This window comes from Puma concolor, chromosome D1 (genome assembly GCF_028749965.1).
Source record: "Puma concolor isolate L17-30 chromosome D1, mPumCon1.1.hap2, whole genome shotgun sequence".
Classification (NCBI taxonomy): Eukaryota; Metazoa; Chordata; class Mammalia; order Carnivora; family Felidae; genus Puma; species Puma concolor.
This window is the reverse complement of record NC_141676.1, coordinates 21,370,780-21,387,284: the sequence shown is the minus strand read 5'-3', so window position 1 is coordinate 21,387,284 and position 16,505 is coordinate 21,370,780. Positions and strand designations below refer to the sequence as shown.

At 37.6% G+C, this 16,505-nt stretch overlaps 1 non-coding gene across 1 annotated transcript; it reads left to right on the top strand.

Moving 5' to 3' along the window:
- The first annotated feature begins 14,395 nt into the window (after nucleotides 1-14,395).
- Nucleotides 14,396-14,562, top strand: LOC112866248 (U1 spliceosomal RNA). Its single transcript, XR_003224101.1, has one exon. It is a non-coding gene; the product is annotated as a U1 spliceosomal RNA (small nuclear RNA).
- Nucleotides 14,563-16,505: the final 1,943 nt, after the last annotated feature.

The following is a 16,505-nucleotide window of genomic DNA, read 5'->3' as shown; positions in this document are numbered from 1 at the left end:
ACATGAAGAAATGAGATAGAAACAGTAGGGATAATGTTACAGATTTAGGGAATAGTATAAATATGGTGCAAAAAAAAGCCTGGCTATTCTTTCTCCCATAGGCTGTTTGTGGACACCTCCCAAATTCAATTGTTGAAATCCTAATTCCTCATCTAATAGTATTTAGAGGTGAGGGCTTTGGGAGATGATTAGGTCATGAGGGTCATTAAGTCATGAGGACCCCTCATGAATGGGATCAGTATGCTTGCAACAAAAAGCCATAAATAGCTCCCTGACCCCTTCCACCATGTGAAGACACCAGGAAAATAGTCATCTGTGAACGAGGAAGTGATTATTCACCAGACACTGAGTCTGCTGATACCTTGATCTTGAACTCTCTGACCTACAAAACCTAACAAATTAATGTTTGTTGTTCATAATATAAAAGAAAAAACACTCCTGTGTGTTTCTCCTTTACAACTCACACATAAGACTGCACTTCTGATATTTCTGGTCACCCACACAGGGGATTTGCCACACATCAAGCCATTATGCAACACCAACTGGGTATCCTACAATTTAACTCCATTCTGACATGACCTACCTGGAGTTACATTAGATCTCACAAGTTAAGTCTCAGTTGTACAAGAATGCCCCCTACATGCTTCAGATGACAATCATAAGTCCAGGTTGTTACTTCTGCTTCTGACCCACTGGCTATAAACCATAGGTTCCTAGTACCTCATTCTCAGCATTTGCTAGAGTGGCTCATAGAACTCAGAGAAACCGTTTACTTACTACATCACCTGTTTATTTTAAAAAGATATAACTTAGAAGCAGAGTCAAAGGTAACCTTAGAGTCAAAGGTACATGAGAAGAGGTGTGGAGCTTCCATGCCCTGCAAAGGCATGCCACCTCACCACCTCTACCTATTCGTCAATCTGGAAGCGATTCAAACCCCACACAATTGGGATTCCTATGCAGACTTCATCATGTAGGCATGATCAATTATTACTGCATTTCTAGACCCTCTCCTCTCGCCAGACAATGGGATGGGTGGGACTCAAAGTTTCAAGCTTCTATTCAGGGCTTGAACTTTCTGGTGACCAGCTCCTATCCAGGGGCCCACTGGGAGATGCCTCATTATAACAAAGAACACTCTTATCACTCAGGTAATACCAAAGGAGCTCTGTGTGAGGACCCAAGGTCAAAGATGAAGTATTAGAACAAAGATGAAATATTAGAACAAAGATGAAATGTTAGAATAATAAAATATTAGGAAATCCCAACAGCTTTAGGAGCTCTGTGCAGTAACTCCAGATAAAGACCAATATAACTTTTCTATTATTCTGCAGTACTCCACTCAGTCTATGGTATTTTCTTATAGCATCCTGGATGGGCTAAGATGCTTTAATTTCCTTGTTGAATATTTACCATGTACCACTGTGGTAAGTTTTGGGGCAAGAGAGGGAGGAGGATGAAACCCACCCGTTGATGATTTCATGGATAGCGAGAAAAATGGACATGAAGATAAATGTTTACAATTTGGTAATAGGTGCTTCACTAGGTTGGAACAAAGAGAACATTTTATTATCAAAACATCTTCCAACAGAATTCCCTCCTAGGGAGGACCTGACTTGGAGAACTTATCTTGAGAAGCTGCTTAGGGTATAAGAGAAGAAGCTAAAGACGTGGGTACCAATGGAACCAAGAAAGCGAAACTTAGTGGAGAAACTACAGTTTATGAGACCAGAAAAGAAACTGATTATGCTCCTGAGAGATGTGGGAAGAAAGAAGAGATGATGGGCTTTGAAAGTACAGAAGAGATAGAAACCAGGATATTTGTGGGTGGCTGTGGTTTACCTCAGATATGGGCCACCATATCAAGCACTAGAGTGAATAATGTGCAGTTGATGTTCTGAATATTCCTTCTTACAAATCTTTAGTGTGCTTGACTGAGAGATGCTTCATGTGAGTGATTTTTGCCAGAACACAAAGAAGAGATCAAATAAAAGGGGGCTCAACTTTCTATCTCAAGACAGAACAGCTCCAGTGGTAGTAGGAGCTTGGTGAACACAAGGATATCAAGGATATAAGCCCTTGGGAAATGATATGGTTTTGGAGTTTCATGGAACTTGAAATTAGGACAGAAAAGAGCCTCTTAAATAAATTTCAGGGGACGAAAAGTCACCAATTGACTTCTAGGTTACAAGACATCTTCAGTTATGACAGCAGCACAGGTGGAAGGCCAAACAAGATCACATTTAGCTTACGATAAAGCAGCAAAGAATGTAACTGAGACACAGCAAAAAAGTCCTAATGAAATTATTTACCAAATTGCCAAGAGGGGGAGACATTCTATGGGGGGTGGGGGTGGGGGGTGTGGAGAAAAAGAAAACTATGAATATGTAAAAGTAGCCAACAAATAAAATAGCAATAGGAGATGTCCTTTATGCATGGGAGAAGAAAGGAACTAACATTTATTATGTCCCAATACATACCACAAAAAATATCAGGCATCAGCTTTCTATTTGCTGGATTGTATTTATTTACATACTGTAAAATTCCCTAGTTTGGTGTATGTTTCTATAAATGTTAATGAATGCATAGAGAAAATGCCACCACAATAAAGATGTACACCTGCTGAATCACACCAATGTCCTCCCGGCCTCTTTGTGGTCTACACTTCCAACCAACCTCATCCCTGACAACTGCTGACTTGATTTCTGTTGCTATTTCTTATTATTTTATTCTCCATAATACCATAAAAACGGAGTTAGACACTATGTGGTCTTTCAAATTTGGTATTTCACTTAGCATAATGTGTTTGAATTTCAGCCTGTGATCGTGTATATCAATAATACTGCGGAATAATATTCCATTATATAAATGCATCATAGATTTTACCCACTAACCACTAGTACATCATTTGGATTGTCTCCAATTTTAGGAAATTATGAATAATGCCACTATTCAACATTTGAGTAGAGGTTTTTGTGCGAACTTTAATTTTCATTTTTGTGGGTATGCAGAGGTGAGATAGATGGGTAAGTATCTTTTCACCTATATGAAACACCATCAAACTCTCTTCCAAACAAGTTAAACCATTTTGTATTATCACCAGCAGATGTGCAGGAGTTTTGGCTTTCTCAGCATCCACATTAAAACATGGTACTATCAATTTTTTTTCAAGATGATGATGATGATGATTATAATTACTATTATTATTATCACAAGGATTACTGGCAATCATAAGATGCTAGAGGAGGATCATAAAATGCAAGAAAACATTCTTACCTAAACCCTTCACTGGCAGCACAGTCCTGTTGACTCCTTGATTTTGTACTTCTTGCCTACAGGATTCTGAGAGAACACATTTCTATTGTTTTAAGCCACCTAGTTTATGACAACTTGTTATGGAAGATCTAGGATACTAATACATCTAATAATCATGCCGGGCATCTTCAAATATGCTTGTTTGTCAAAGAATATCTTCTCTAGGGAAGTGTTTATATAGTTCCTCTGCCCTTATTTTTTAATTGGATTGTTTTCTTATTACGTTCTTAAGAATTCTTTACATATTTTAGATACAAATTCTTTGTTCAGACACATAATTTAAAAAACATTTTCTCCCACTCTGTGGCTTGTCATTTTATTTTCTTAATGTTATCTTTCCCAGAACTTAAGTTTTCATTTAATACATTTGAGTTATCCTTTTCTTTTTCTTTTAGAGGCAGTGATTTTGGTGACCTAAGAATTCCTTGTGGAATCTATGGTTGCAAAGATTTTTTCCTGTTTTCTTGAAGAAAGTTTTATAATTTTAGTTTTTGTAGCTATAGGTATTACTCATTTTGAATTAATTATTGTAGAAGATCTGAAATATGGGTTGGAATTATTTTTTTCACATATAGATGTCTAACTTTTCTAGTACAATTTGTTGAAAAGATTAACCTAATTTGAATGATCCTAGCAAGTTTATCAGAAATAAATTGGCCATGTTGTTCTATGTATCCATCCTCCCATGAAAACAACAGTTATGATTACTATAGTTTTCTAATAAGCTTTGAAATCATTTAATGTGAATACTACAGCATTGTTTTTTAATTTTCAGAAGATTTTTGGCTATTCTAATTCCTTTGACTTTACAAATACACTTAAGAATCAGCTTGTTGATTTCTATAAAAAAAAATCCTGATAGAATTCTGGGGGGGGGGGGTGGATTTCATCAAATCAGTTTAGGGAGAAATGACATCTTAATAATACCGAGTTATGATATGTCTTTATATTTAATCTTCTTTGATATTTTACATCAGTGCTTTGTAATATTCAGCATACAAATTTTACATGTATTTTTTCAGATCTATACTTATTTCATGCTGTTTGGTGAAATGTGACTCTTTTAAAATTATTATTTTAGTTATTTGTTGCTGGTACATAGAAATACAATTTATATTTATATTGATTTTGTTCTGCAACCTCAATAAGCTTACTTACTAGTTCCAAGAGCATGTTTATAGTCTTAAAGATTTGTTATATAGATCATAATGTCATACACAAATAATTTTATGCCTTCCTTTCCAGTCTGAATGTCTCTCATTTCTTTTTCTTGTTTTATTGCAATGGTTAGAACTTCCAGTATAATACTGGGATGATAAAAGCATATATCCTTGACCTGTTCCTGATCTTAGAGGCAAGTATTCATTCTTCACTATGTACATTTTTTGCAGCTCACCATCATCATGTTGAGCATGCCATTTTCTATTCCTATCTTTCTGAGAGTTTTTATCACGGATAGTACATTTTTTCATGTATCTTCATCTGTACTTAATTTTTATTTATCCACTGTAATTTTGGCTCTATTTCACTGTGTTCTTATTTTGGTAGTTTTTCTAGAGGCTACATCTTTTCACAATATATGTAGTGCTAACATGTTACTACTTCAAGTAAAATGTAAAAGTTTTACAATCACTTGGGTCACTTTTTACTCTTCCCTCTTCATATTTGTCATATATACATGTACATCTGCTTAAAAATTTACCACACACTGCTACAATTTTTAATAGCCATCTATATTTTATAGAATTCACAGAGAAAAGTGTCTTCTATATTAGGCAAGATAGCTACTATTTTTCATGCTTTATTTTTGAACTTTCAATTTTCCCTTCAGTGGGATAATAGTAAATGTCTAACTCTGTCATCCCCATTCTGCTTTTAAGCCCTTTTGATGAAATTTTTATCTAAGGTATTGTATTTCTAGCTCTAAAATGTTCACCTGCTTATTTTTTATCATTTCTATTTCTCTGTCGAAAATTTCTATTTCTTCATTTATTTCCAGTGTGTTTACCTTTATATCATGAAGCATAGTTATAGTTAGCTTCTTTAAAGTTTTTGTCAGATAATTCCAAAATCTGAATCATCTCCTGGGTAGCATCTATTGATAGTCTTTTTCTTTGAGAACCTCTACTATTTTTCCACTTCTATGCATATTGATTCATTTTGGATTGTACCCTGAACACCTGAAAATTGTTTCATAGGTACTGGGTCCTAGTAAAATTCTCTACAGAATATTGATTTTTGCTGTAGTTGTTTTGGCAGGCAATCAACACAGTTTGCTTCAAACTTTAACTTCTACTTACTTCCTCTAGGTGCTAGTTTCAGTGTCAATTTAGTTTTCAAAACCTTTTCTAAGCTAATTTTCATCTTTCCTGCACATGAAGGTCTGTGGGGACTCAGAACTTGGGCAGGTTCAGGCACAGCATTTAAGGAAACTCATTCTCTAGATGCCTTCTCTCTGACATACACTCACATTCTTCAGATATAAAGACTCCTTTTGTTGTGCCTCTGGCCGATAATAAGGGATTCTTTCAAAGTTTTACTGCTTCCTCCACTACTAGCACAGCTCCAAATGAGGGGAAAAAATGGGGGGGGGGGGGGGGAGAAAGGCTTATCCCTTTTAAAGGTGTTTCTTCTGGGTTTTGTTTTTGTTTTTTTTAGTCTATTTATTTTGAGACAGAGAGAGAGAATGAGCAGGGGAGGGGCAGAGAGAGAGGGTGAGAGAGAGGATCCCAAGCAGACTCCACACTGTCAGCACATAGCCTGATGCAGGGCTTGGACCCACAAACCATGAGGTCATGACCTGAGTCGAAATCAAGAGACAGATGATTAACTGCCTGAGCCACCCAGGTGCCCCTGTTTCTTCGGTGTTTGACCCCCCTCCCCCTCTGTCTGATTTTGTTTAATTTTCAGAGTGTTCAGTTAGTTTTTTGTTTTGTTTTATTTTTTCTATAATTTGGGGGTTGTACTCAGCAAGAAAGAATGGCATAGAGTGGACTTACTCAATCTTGAATGGAACATTTTATTTTTTATTTTATTTTACATATTTGTTTTTATTTTTCTTCAGGGAATAGCTCAGTCCACTTTGGCAAAAAACATGGAGTGCCCATGAAGGGGGACTATAGGTGATAATGTACGAAAGTAATTTGGCACTAGATTGAACAGAGGCTGAGATACCTACCTAAGAACCCTGGATTTCTATTTAGTAGGTTATAGAAAGCTATAGAGAGATTCTCATTCAAATGCCTCAGTGTGGTTGGCGGCCCTCAAAATGGTCTTGCTGCCTTTTCCTTTTAAAAAAAAAACATTCTGAAATAGAAGTGAAATAATTTCAAGTTTGCTTCCATATTCGAGTTCTGGCACCAATCTTATTTCCCCAGAAGGCGTTTCTATTACTGAAAGTGGCATTCAGGCACTGACGACCACACATTCCCTTATTATACATTGCATAACACAAGAGAAAAAGACCAATAACATCACTGGTCCTACTTACCGTGAGCCAACAGCATTTGGGGCAGGGCTGACTTTATGCTACATTCATATATCTCACAGATAGGATGGCTAGAGATTAATTGATAAGGCATAATGCATACATAGCTCTGAATATCAAGCAATGCATTAAGAGTTAGCATAAAAAGGCCTTTACATCTCTTCCTTTGCCTAATTGACTCTGTAGAACAATTCATACTGTTAACATAGATGTCTCTGGTAAATAATGTAATATCTAACATTTAATGGCCACATGTTCTAGGTGCCTACCTTAGACTGCAGTTTTTTTTTGTTTTTTGTTTTTTTTTTTTTTTTTTTTTTAGACTGCAGTTTCTAGAAACAGACCATAAGAGAAAGATTTGCATGAAGGTTTATTAAGGAGTACTCTTGATCAACAGCCCTCACTGGTGATGAAAACAGGATTGGTCAGAAGGAGACACCAAACTGCAATTTGATTTCAACAAAAGCCTTGCCAGTCCCTCAGGGAATTCTGGAGCTAAGGCAGCCTTTCAGAGGTGCCCCAAATTGAGGCAAGAGTGGACATTTCTACTCACCCACCAACTACTCAGAGAAAGAGAATTTCCCCTTGGGGATTTGTGTATACCGTGGAAAGTAAGCTTTCTTTGCTTTTAAGTTTATTCAGAGAGAGAGAACACACATGTATGAGTGAAGTAGGGGTAGAGAGGGAAAGAGATGCAGAGAATCCCAAGCAGGTTCCACACTATCAGCATGGAGCCCAAAGTGGGGCTTGAATCCACAAACCATGAGATCATGACCTGAGCTGATTCAAGAGTCCGACCCTTAATTAGGGCACCTGGGTCCTTCAGTCAGTTAAGCGTTAGACTTCGGCTCAGGTCATGATCTCAGGGCTCCTGGCTTTGAGTCCCAAGTTGGGCTCTGTGCTGACAGCTCAGAGCCTGAGGCCTGCTTCAGATTTTGTCTCTGCCTCTCTCTGTCCCTCCCCTGCTCACACTGTCTCTCTCTCTCTCTCAAATATAAATAAAACATTAAAAAAAAAAGTCAGATGCTTAACCAAGTGAGCCACCCAGGCACCCCAAGTAAGCTTTCTTTGGTAGAGGAAATTCCCCAAGTGGAACTCAGCTGTGATCCTCAGCAGTCAACATTTCAGCCAACTAGGAATACGGGCATATGCTTTCGAAAGATGTACCACAGCATTCATCACGGTGCCTTAAATCAACATGAGTTTTCTGATCTATAACATGGAGCTAATAATCCAATCAAAGGTCATAGATGGTAAGTCGTTTATTAATTTTGAGGGGGAGAACACCTTAAATAAATCACACTAGGAGGCTGAGTTGGGAAATGTATTTATGTGTATGTGCACACATCATCTCCCACAAATAAAGTTCTCAATGTTACTGTCATTATATTTCATAGAATATACCTGTGTATAGGTATTAATATGAGAACTTTCACTTCAATGTCTTCTAGAAAGCTGAGGTAAAAGAAAGTTGATAGCTTGCCTACTAATTTCTACACAAGGAGATTCTTTTTCTAAAATGCATAACCTTCCTGTCACTCCTCTGTGTGGAGCTTCTTCACGTCAAATTCCATGAGGGAATTCAGGTAAGATAGACTCAACCAGAATGTCTCATGTTTTGTTTTGTTTTTGTTGGTTTGTTTACCCTACAAGTTGCTTTTCGCCTCTTTTGAGATCTCAGGTTTGTGTACCCTCCATTCTCTAGGAGGGGGGAAAGAAGACTGCATGTTCTGACAAGTCCTTTTAAATTAAAAAGGGAGTGAGTTTAAAATAGAAAATGTAATTTTAACACATGCAGATATCCCCATGCTGAGAAGACAATTCTATTGTATTTTTCCAACATGAAAAAAAGGAAAAGAAAAAAACACAACGAGACAGAGAGTGTAAGGAAAATAAAATTAGGCCATGTTAGATAGAATGAGCACAAGCAAGTCCCTTAGCAAAGCGGACAACACGCCCTCCTGCCCGGTGCGCGGCAGCCCATAAAGCGTCCGTTTTCGCTGATCATCACGTACCATGGAGACATCCAAATACGATATTTTAAATCCGAATGAATAATACTGCAATTTTTCTCTCAAAGTGACTCAATACAATCTGACACATACCATTAGGTCGAAATTTCGGAAGTAGTTTTATTTCCGTTGGATGGAAGCTGGCATGTTTATTTTGTGTTTTATAATTTTTTGGGTGAGATGATGACTTATCCTTTTAGAGTGTGCTTGTGTTTACGTGTGTGTCTGTTCGTGTGTGCAGGCTTGTGTGTGCGTGTGTGATTCTGGGAGACACTAGAATAGAAAAAACTCAGAGCTGCATGCACCCTCTTTTTATTTGACAGCAGAGACTTCCCAACTCATTTCCAACAGGCTTCTTCTGCAACAATTGTCACAGCAACAATATTTTCTGTATAGCAAGGAGATTTCCCAATTCACCTATTTCAGGAAAGTCTGATTTCCAGCTTAACAAAAAATGAATACAGTCCCCTGGCTGTCTGCAAGAGAATCATGGAGAAGTAGAATTTAACAATAAGCATAATCTACAAAAGACTGTTTTACCTAGACTTGGTGTCACTGATGCTAAACAACCTGTCTACCTTGGTTCATCATTCCACTCACCTATGGAACTATGCATGCCTCTGTAGACATTTATGGTTTCCACCTGGCCAAAACAGATCCTCTTTCTTCTGGAGCAACACTCTGATATCCCTTTGGTGAAACATTCCTTCTCCATCTCAGTCCTTCAGATTACCCTGACTTTAACCACAGTTATGGAAGCCTAGCCAAAAATGGACATTATTTTACTTCATAGGTTTAAGTTACCTAATGGCATTTATTCCAGCCTTTTGCTAGAATTATCCAGAAAGTCAAGCTCTCTTTTCACTGGGATAGCTGAACCTGTAAGATAGTTGCCAGATGCTGATGGCCATCTTAATATCATCATAGCACAGCAAGGAAAGAGCCTGCCCAAGACTTGAATCAAGAGAGAGGAAAGCAAAGATGAAGACAGATTAAGTTGTGTGACGTGGAGTCCCTGGACCCAAGCACGCTCCAAAAAATTCAATCGCCATGCTTTTCAGTTATGTGAGCTAATCAGCTCCACTGTTTGGTGTAAGGCAAAGTGAGGTGCTTTTGTTTTCCACTTAAAATTGAAAAAAAAGCCTGACGACTTCAGCTTATATATGACATATATTCATTAGTCACTAAAAACTATTTAGAGTTTGGAGGAGCTCCATTTCCACATCACTAAGATGTGACTAAGATTTAGACCACAGTGGTCTAAAATCTGCCTGTCCTGTCTCTGATTGGAAGACATTATAAGACTGTTTATTCTAGGATTTAGAGAGACACGCTTGCCAAACAATATAAACTGCAACTCCAATATATAAATATGTTCAAGATGAAGGTGTCATTTTACTCTCTACTTAATCTTACTCCGTGTTAACCCCTCAATTAACTCTAAGCCAGATAAGAAGAGTGTTACATATTGATCACCTCATTACCCCACCAAACCCCAACTAGATGATATGTATAAAGACACCCAGATGAACAAAACCATAACTAGGGAATACCGAAGACCTTGCCATGTCTAAAGTATAGGACACAGTGAAAAATGGAGGAACTGGGGCTAGGTATGTAGGCAGGGATGAAACCGTAAAGGGCCTTCTGAGCTATCAAAGGTGTGGGAACTCTGTTGTAAATCAATGTGGAACCATCAAAAGATTTTTAAGTACTGATAGCTACAGATATTTTCCAAAAAATACTCCAGCATGAATGTGAAAAATGAAATGGAGGGTAAAGGAAAAAAGACAGAGAAACAGTATAAAGAGCTGGTATCATTATCCACATAGTAAGTGTCAGGAAGGCACCACCACAGACACAACATCTAGCCCAATACCCGATACCCCAAAGACATCAGTGTCTGTGTGTGTGTGTGTGTGTGTGTGTGTGTGTGTGTGTGTGTGTGTATGTATGTATGTGTGTAAGAGAAAAGAGTCAGTAAAAGAAGGAACAATCCAGATAAAAAAGAATGAGAGAAACATAGTAACAGTAAGCCTGACATTAGAAGGCCATCAGAAATTCCTAAGCTTAAGAGCTCTGTTTTTCACATTTGCTAGTTTCATAGTTGAAACCATAGGCATGGGTTAAGTTTCATAAGAGTAAATTATTCAGTTAACATTTACTGCGATCCTTTGTTATGCCAACTGTCATTCTGGATGGTGGATCTTGTTTTAGGATCTAGGCCATGGGCTTGCATCATTTAATAAGTACACACAATGAAGACTGAGCTGGAATGATTAGAAAACCAAAAGAAGGAACTGTGGAGGATGGTGCATTGAAGGTCCAAGGAGGAAAAGTTTCAAGAACTCTGGGAGTCATTAAGTCTCTTAATCATTAAGAGTGTCAAGTTTCACAAAGGGATTAATAACTTAATAAATAAAACTTATCCTTTGTATTGGTTAGGAAGTCAATGATGTTCCAAAGTAGAATAGCAGATTATGAAGGAAAAAAAAAAAAGTCAAGGGACTATGAATGAAAAAAAAATGAAAGTTTCTTAGAAAATAAACTTTAAAAAGGAGTGAATTTTTATAAGCTTTAAAATTTCAGTAGGAGTTCACTGAGAAAAAAAAAAAGAGGGAGAAAACAACCCAACCCAAGTAGAATTGCAGTCAGATAAGGAGAAACTGTTTAACCATTTAGGTATTATATACATGTGCACTGAATTTTAAGACCAAGGACAGGACAAATCTCTTTTCTACCTAGAAAATAGCTCAGGGGTGCCAGGACCAAATAAAATCTCTGCTTCATTCTCCTCATCTGTAAAATGGGATACTAATATTCCCAACTCACAGGCAGTTGTGAAGATAGAATTGATGAGTGTAAAGTACTCAGAACATTGCCTGGGTTAAAGTAAATATTCTGTAACAGCTGTTAATGTTGTTCTAATTATTATCATCATTATTATTATTATTAAGATAATGTCTAGCTCTTTTGGGCATTAGCAAACCTGAATAATTTCCACTTCCAGAGTTATCAACCATATTGTTCTTGCCTATTTTGTGTATTACCATACATAGAAGGCATAAATTTTATAAAAACTGAGGTGCTATGTCATATAAGACATATGACTCATGTCATTTGTAAGAATATAATGACATTAACAATTGTGCTTTTTAATTTAGAGAAATTTTAAGTTTTAATATAAAAAGGGAGAATTTTATAATAGGCTAGAATGCATGAAATTAATAAAGAGGTTTTTATACTGTACCCTAAGCACTATAGATTCTAACTATAAAACCTATAATTTTCCCATTTTATGTTTCATTAATTCAGAGAAAGACAGACTGTGAGGGTAGAATGCATAATGGATATGACATGAATCTAATCAACATGTGTTGTTATCTGGAGGAATAAAAAGAAAAATAATGTAAATTATTTTAAATGATTTCTGTTGGCTGTGTATTCTTAGCAGAAGCCCCGTATCTGTGACAAACTAGTTCTATGACATTGGGAAAGTCACATGACTTCTTTGTTTAATAGTAAGTTTGAAACATTATTGGACTCTCATATCATGAAATCTTCAGGGCACCATTAAAACAACAACAACAACTCTAAAAACAGGTGCTCATTACCAGTCCACTGGCAATCCCAGCCACATTCTGTCTGAAGGCCAGGGACAAAATCATACCAGGTGGCATCTGATCCAGTTAAAATACACACAGCAGCTCAGTAAAGTGCTTATAATTGAAAGCTTTTAGTAATACCAAAAGCCCATGACACCTCCTCTGTCTTTTGGAAGCTGATCTCTCCTTAATGTTATCTTTACTGAGAGCATAATGTATGGATAATGAGTCTCAAAAACTATTCCTTAACCTTGAGCTGAGTAGCTGGCCTTTAGCAGTCTACATGGACACATACAGATGTAACACCATGTAAATATCTACAACTACTTGGCAACCCTGGTGGAATTCTAGAAACATAGTGTCTTGGACTTAAAAGGACATCCATAAATGCCTGCTAAAAGAATGAATATATCTACATGGGGCATAATATATAGACTAGTAAGATCAGAGGATTTTAAGCTTATTCCAACTTCAGATCAAATACCAACTCTAACTATTCTAAGGTTACATTGGGAAGACTGCTTCCACTCTCTGAGCCTGTATCCTCACCCATGAAATGAGGATGATAATACTCACACTCTGGGATGTGCCATGAGGCTGAAATAATGTTTTTATGGATGTAGGTATGTATGTATGCATACATATATATTTATACCCATAATGGCCAAGATTCTAGATTAAAACTTTTCTAACTTTCAAAAATCAATTCTAGGTAGTTTAAGCAAAGAGAGGACAGCTTTAGAATTCAGGGATTTAAAGCTAGGTTTTAAGTAAAAACAGATACAGGGAATAAATGTCAAGACTCTATCTTTGATCTCTTCCTCCTTCTCTGCACCTGCTTTATACTCCATTCTTTTTTCCTAGAGAATCACAATTCTGGAGTTTGCATATTACTCTTCCAACCACCTCCAGACTAACAGACTCTGAATCTTAACTTCATTTGCAAATTCATGGAAAAGAGAATCTAAATGTCCTGGTTTCAGTAAGATGTCCATCCTGGCCCAATTTGCAGTGACCAGAAGACAGGGTCATGTATTACAAAAGTGACTGTTGAGAGGATTGTAGATCAGGTTGGAGACAGGCTTTCCAGATGGAGAATCATTGTGAACTGAACAGATGCATCATAAGCTTGTAATCAGTCTCTAAATTGTTCTCCAAAAAGCATTCAAAACAGAAATAAGATATGTAAGGTACCTGACAAAATGCCCAGAAAATAGCAGGCATTGGATAAGAGGCCATAATTATTATAAAGATGAAATATAAAGATAACCTACATCTATATCTTCATTGAATTAGCTTTCACTGAGCCCCATATTACAATTTAGACACTGGGCTTCTGCTGGGACTAGTGATGTGACAATGGCTGCGGCCATTAGGATGCTCATTGTCACCCAGAACCAGGTGACTGCCTTGTTCATCTCTCCTTACTACTCCCAACATTGTCCTTCACGCAAAGATTTCTCTCCCCAAGACATAGTAATTTTGATATGTTATACAACTCAAAAGAAATGTTCTTTCTATGCAATTCTCACAGTAAATTAATCTCATCTTGATAAGAAAGCAAGCATTCTGACTTGATTTGGAGCAACTCCATGCTCATGTTACTTTCATACAGATATCCCAAAGGCCTTTTCAAAGGGGCATTAGTGTTGTGAGCCTACATCCCACTACTGCAAAAAATGAATCAAAGAGGCAACCAAAAGTCCCTCTTCCTGACAAGAGACAGACTGGGTTAGTGGATACCTCGTTCCCTTCTCCATCCAACAAGGACTCCCGTGATAAAACTCTGAATAACTGGAAAGTCTCATGTAATCAGAATTACACATCCATTAGCCATAATGTTTAAAACAAATCACCTGTATCATGTTGTCCAATTGTCACAGATTAAACACAAATACCCAAGATGAAACAGAAAAATAACTGGTCTTAAAATATAGTAAATATGGAGGAAGAGTAGAGAGTTTTCATGGAAGCAGTTCAGTGCCTGAGCACAGGGAGATACCATGACCATGAAGGTGGTTTTCCCAGGAGGGAGGCTTATCCACTGCAATCCAGATGTGCTGACCCCTGCGATTTCCACAAATGTGGGAAACTCGACTGCCTAAATTTGTGGTAGTGGGGGTTCTGTTCATGTTTTCCCCTCATGATCAAATGTTCAAAAAAGAAAAAAACATACAATAAATATGGGTTCCTGGCCTGAATTCGCTGTCCTCTGCATGCACGCCCTTGTAATAAGCCTCTTTGTCCTCACTTGTCCTCAGTTTTCTCTTGAAGAAAGAGGGTCTTGAATTTTAAATTTTCTATGATTCCTTTCTCTTTAAAGTTTATGTATTTTGAGAGAGAGAAAGAGAGAGAAAGTGGGGGAGGGGCGGGGGGGAGAGAGAGAGAGGGGGGAGAGAGAGAGAGAGAGAGAGAGAGAGAGAGAGAGACAGACAGACAGAATATCCCAGGCAGGCTCTGTGCTGTCAGCACAGGGCCCAATACGAAGCTTGATCTCCAAAACAGCAAGAGATCATGACCTGAGAGGAAATCAAGAGTCAAAATAACTGACTGAGCCACTCAGGCACCCTTTTTCCTTTTAATTCTAAATCAAACATTGTGTCACATTGGCTGTGAAGGTACCAAGTTCTGTTTCCTTCTCTTATTTTTTGATAACATTAGTATATACATACGGTGGAGAATTTAAAAAACACAGATATAAAAATACAGATATAAAACACAGATATAAAAAATAACCCAAACTCCAGAATGTCTGAGCAGCTCAGCTTGTTAAGCGTCTGACTCTTGATTTCAGCTCAGGTCATGATCTCACAGTCCTGAGATCGAGCCCCATGTCAGCTCCACACTGGCGTGGAAACTGCTTGGGATTCTCTCTCTCCCTCTCCCCCTGCTCTTCCCCTTCCCTCTCTCTCGCTCTCAAAACAAAACAAATTAATAATAATAATAATAATAATAATAAGCCAAACTTTACCTGCTAGTCTCCCCTGGATCCAATATTATTGTTTTCGGTTTTATTCTTTAGAGTCTTCTTTATTTCTCTGCATGCATATGTAATTTGCTTTGCAAAAATGGGGTTGGTATCATGTATAAAGTGTTTGTGCACATTATTTATGCCATGAGCATGTGGGAATGTATGTCATATCTATTGCTATCCAGCATCTTCTAAGCACCTTAACTGTAGTTGAGCCAATCCATGCACCACTCTGACATAGATGCTCACTCCACTTTCCAGCCTCTTTAGCTGCTAGGATGTAGCCTAGGTGATCAAGCCTTCATGGGATGCTTGGGTCTTTCATTTTGAAGAGGGTGACATAAGGTAGGGACTCCAACTGGAATCCATTTCTCGGCATGGCATAGCCAAGAGGCGTGGAGTTTTCAGGAGCAGCAGTGGTAATGGCTTGATGGCAGCACCCCCTCTCAGAATCCAAGAGAGAACTGCATGGCATCACATTTGAAACTGTGGGGACCATGTCTGCACCAATGACATAGCCAGGACGACACGCTTTTCTTAGTTGCACGGCCTCCGGCCATAATTATCTGACTATCCTAGAGATCTAGAGATCATATGAGCTGATATCCTTGAGTAAATTCCCTTTGTGTTTAGAAACATTTGTGTTCTGGGTGTTCTGCATTGCTAAAAACTCATGAGTGACACAACTATATTCCCTTGTCAATAAATTCTCAGTAAAAATGCCATTTTAAGGGCAAATATGCCATCATATACATACAGCAATATACATTTAACTCTTCTTTCATTATCTGTTTTTTAATACAGTTAACCCTGTAATCTACCTGGAATATATCTTGGTATGTAATAGTATTTGAAGTTTTAATATTTTCTCCCAGATGTTTAAGCAGTTATTTCAAGCACATTTATTGAAAAATGCTTCTATCTCCTGGATGTATATCATATATGTCAAGGCTAGCATTTGCCTCTCAGTCTTATAATAATTCCATTATTCTCTGTGTAGCCTTCGGCGTTAATACAACAATTTTAAGCATCATATCCTTTTACTGGGTTTTTTAATTTGGTAAAGGAAATGCTCCTGATTCTCCTTTGTCCAAAGTGTACAGGCTATTTGCACC